General features: G+C 40.7%; 1 pseudogene; it reads right to left on the bottom strand.

Annotated features, from left to right (window-relative positions):
• Positions 1–2,505: 2,505 nt before the first annotated feature.
• The window catches only part of LOC123958131, a 4,731-nt pseudogene continuing 2,487 nt past the window's right edge, over positions 2,506–4,749 (bottom strand).

The following is a 4,749-nucleotide window of genomic DNA, read 5'->3' as shown; positions in this document are numbered from 1 at the left end:
GGTGACCTGTAACTTCAGATTAAGATAAGTGAACTAATGTTATATGTAGCTTAGGACAGCACTTAGCCTGTTTATTTAAGTTTATATTATTTAATTCATATTTTAGTTCCTAACATATTTATAGGCCTTCTTGCTATTGCTCAACCAGCAGAGGTCACTCTGCTAGAGTTGTATACTTTTTATTTTCCTTTGCAATTTCCTCCAGTGTAATATACTTATTATGTTAAGTAGATTCAATATTTTTAATGCAGCCTGTAGTTATGTAGGCATACTTATGTGTGAAACCTGGTGAGCATTAATGTGAGTCAAAAATGGTCTTTTGGGGTTTAATTCTGTTTGATGAGCCACCAGGGAAAGGCCGTGCTCTGTACTGTTCGTACTTGTGTAAAGTAAAATAAAAGCGAAGTTGAGTCATTTAGTTTTTCTCCCTGGTACTCATCTCAGGGGCTCCCAGATTTTCCCTAATACCTGGAGGATGTGAGCCTGTACAGGGTTTGAGGACTGATGATAGTATCAAGGCTGGCCCCATCACCTACTATCACTCTCTGTTCAAATAAATGCTGGACTGACAGGACAAAGCAGAACCCCACTCCTTCCTCCAGCACCAGAAAAGGGCCCTGTTGTCACTATCAGATATTTACATCATGATTTATGGTAAAGCACAGCTTGTGGGACTGTTTTTGTAAATAAGGATGATGTCAACGTATGTCTTTTAATACACATTTATATCATACAGTAGGCTTTATGTACAACAGTCCAGTGAAGCAGGGCTCTGCAGTGCAACTCTGTCACTCCCATATGCAACACGTTCCCCTTGTACTGTTTTACTTCTGTTTTACTGAAGTTATTGATAATAAATAATGTTGACCAATCTTTTTTACATAAAGTGTGGCGTTGGTTGTGTGTGCATGTGGTAAAATCAGTATGTTAAAAAGCTTTAACATTTGTTGACCCCCTGCAGTTTGCCTACAGGGCTAACAGGTCAGTGGATGATGCTGTCAACTTCGGTCTGCATCACATCCTGCAACACCTCGACTCTCCAGGGACATATGCAAGGATCCTGTTTGTGGACTTCAGCTCGGCGTTCAACACCATCATCCCAGACATCCTCAGCACCAAAATCACCCAGCTCACTGTGCCAGCCTCCACCTGTCAGTGGATCACAGAGTTCCTGACTGACAGGAGTCAGCAGGTGAGTCTGGGGAACATCACATCCAGCACCCGGACTATCAGCATTGGTGCCCCCCAGGGGTGTGTGCTCTCCCAGCTGCTCTTCTCTGCTGGGGGCCACTATATCCCAGGACCTTAAGTGGGAGCCCAACACTGACACCATCATCAAGAAGGCCCAGCAGAGGATGTACTTCCTGCGCCAGCTCAGGAAGCTCAATCTGCCTAAGGAGCTGCTGATCCACTTCTACACAGCCATCATCCAGTCTATGCTCTGCACCTCCATCAGTCTGGTTTGGATCTGCCACCAAAGGACAGGAGCAGACTACAACGGGCAGTCAAGACTGATCCATCTCACCCCAGACACAACCTGTTCCAGCTCCTCCCCTCTGGTAGGCGCTACAGAGCACTGTACGCCAAAACCAACAGACACAGGAACAGTTTCTTCCCACAAGCCATCACTCACAGTGTCAGGAACAATTCCTGTGCAATAACCCAGTAACTCTGCCTCTAATCAGCACCTGTTTACTGGCTAACATTTATTATTATTATCATTCTCTATTTCAGAGCTGTTGATACTGTTCATATTGTCATATTGTATACTGTAGATACCAAATCCACCTACCTCAAGTACATCACACCTGCACATAATACTTATTTATTCCAGCATCCTTTGCACTTTGCACATGATTACATGTATGCATGTATGTGTATGTGTACCTGTATATATTTTATGTATGTTAAAGATTTTGACTTGATGAACACTGCGTAAAAGAAAATCAAGATTAGACAATGTATAACCAATGGGATAGCCACACAGGTCAACTAATTCAGTGACATCTGATCTATATATATCTATAAAAACAGCCTTGTTATCAAACTGAAACCATCTCTTCCGTGTCTCAGTGTTATTAAGCAGCTATATGTACCATTGCAACATACAGAGTTAGCCAATTAAAAGCCTGCTGCCATCCATAATAGACAAAACTATTTTCTCAAGGTAGACAAACACTATATTTTGTTATTTTATGTGGACATCAAAGTCACATTTTAACAATGAACACATATACAGCAAACCAAATAAACATGAACATAAACTCAATCCAGTACCTTTCATCCCAACATGTATTATCACAAACCATTTTTAATCAATTCAATCCCCACTCCAAAACTGGTAGAAATACATACAAATAGCTGAACATTACTTAAAAGAGGGTACCAATTTCTAAATAAATATGAACAAAACTGCAACACAAAAAAAGTCATTTCAAAACTTAATCCCGAATTGTGTCATTTCGGGCAGCTGGATTCATTAACTAGCCATTGTTGAATGCAGCTTCAGCATCCAATAACGCTGCGGCAGCATGGGGTCGCCATGGGGTTCCTCATGGCATCTGCAAGATTCAAAATAATAGAAGAACAATGTGATCACTATGTACTGTCCTCATACAGAAAACAAAAGAAAAGTTTTATCAAACCTGGCTTTCCAACACAATTAATATTGTAAGATATTGTACTTTGTTCTTGCAAGTAAGGTGTGGAAACTGATTTGGTATGAAAACTGAGATATGAAACTCATATTTCAATATAAAACATTATATGCACAAAGCTAAGCTTCGGATGATGATTGAGTACTAATTTGCTTATGAGTAGCCTTAAATTAGTGTTCAATATCTTTTGCATATCAGTATTTTTATTATACAACACGTATACACGCATGTTGTGCTTCCTTCTGGGAAGAGATATAGATATTTCTGCTGCTGTACCACCAGACTGCAGAGCAGCTTCCCCCCCCCCAAGCTATCAGACTCTTAAACTCTAATTCATCCTCAGCACTGCTCCATTGAGTATAGTTTATTTCTGTTTACTATTTTTAAAAGTGCTTCTGTATTAATGTATGTTGTCTACTATGTAGCAGAAGGGAGTTACAAAACTCAATTTCACTCTATAACTTTGTTATATTGTGACTGTAGGGAGAGGTAATTGTGACACAGAAGAGTGTTGAAACATGTTAAAGGAGGGCACCGAAGAAGTTGCACTGGGTAGTAAATAAGAGTATCTAAGTCAAAGATGATTGAAATACAAGGGTTAGATCAAAGGAAGAGATGTGCGGCCGAGCTAAGAGATATGTGCAACTCTGCTTAGAAGATGCATACATGTGTAAAGTTGGTTAAGGTTAAGGTGCTCATAAATAAGCCCAGAATGTATGATAATCACATCATAAAAATACCTTTGTGTGGGGAAAAGTTTAGAAGAGTATAAAAACTGGTTTGTAGCAAGAGCAGTTCAGTTCTGTATTTTTTGTATGTGTTTGGTCCACCTCTAGTGCCTTTTTGGTATTCAGTGCTGCATTCTTATTTTTCCATCGATTCTTGTTTCATTATTTTCATCCCACAAAGGTATTTGGGTGTATTTCCCCATATATAAAATATCTGTAAAATTGAAATTATTTGAAAAGGTACAAGGTTTGTTTAGTGTGACTGATTTTTATCAGTAGGCCTAATTCAGGTAACAAGTGAAGTTCAGCTTATGTACAGGTCACGCTCGGGGTCATTAACAGAATGCTTCCTGACTTTTCAGCCATAGCTCTTAACCTCCATCTCACTCCTTCTTAGGGAGACACTATAGTCCAGGCATCAGGCAAGCAGATAACAGTGTTTTCTTCGGATGTTTTATGTTACTGTCTCCACAGATTAGAGGGCAAATACGTGAGACTATTAGATTTCAAATGTAGACCAGTTAATAATGAACTTCTAGGAAAGCAGATAGACACTAAGCTACACTAAACATGACACCTGGCTCACTTTATTTCCACAATATGTGTAAAAGCCTTAGTACAGACTTACTACATAGAGATGTAATTGTGTACATTCCTTGTAAACGAATAAAGAGAGCAAGGACTAGGTGACAGAGGCAAGGAAAAACTTCCTTTTAAGAGGCAGAAACCTCGAGCAGAACCATGGCTCAGGGTGGGCGGCCATCTGCCTCGACCGGTTGGGGTGAAGGAGAGAGAGGGAGAGAGAGCAGGAGAGGAACAGAGAGAAAAAGAGAGGGATGGAAGGAGAGAGAGAGGGGCGGGAGGCAGCCTACACAATATCCACACAGAGATACAGACAGTAAAGGTGATGTTGCTATAGACTAAATGAAAAATGGTACAGATATTTATAGTAGTGTTAATGATAACAATCGTAATGTTAATGATTATAATAACAATAATAACAATAAGACTAGCAACAATAGTCGTTGCAGCAGAGGGTGTCGAGCAGGAACACGGGGGCAGCAGGTGACCCGCAGCCACAGATCCAGACTCCACAGCTCCAGAGCCAGAAACACCTGCAGGAAGTGATAGGAGGAGAGAGGAGAGGGACGAGAAAGCACAAGACTACGGGAAAGGGGAGAAGTTGTGTTAGTAACATGCAATAATGGGATGAGGTTGCATACAGAGGGAGAGAAAGTAGAGGAGAGAGGAGCTCAGTGCATCATGGGAAATCCCCCGGCAGTCTAGGCCTATAGCAGCATAACTAAGGGATGGTTCAGGACTACCTGAGCCATCCCTAACTATAAGCTTTATCAAAGAGGAAA

The sequence above is a fragment of the Micropterus dolomieu genome, linkage group LG19, assembly GCF_021292245.1.
Source record: "Micropterus dolomieu isolate WLL.071019.BEF.003 ecotype Adirondacks linkage group LG19, ASM2129224v1, whole genome shotgun sequence".
Classification (NCBI taxonomy): Eukaryota; Metazoa; Chordata; class Actinopteri; order Centrarchiformes; family Centrarchidae; genus Micropterus; species Micropterus dolomieu.
Note: the sequence above shows the minus strand (reverse complement) of the source record. Positions and strands in the feature narration are given on the sequence as shown.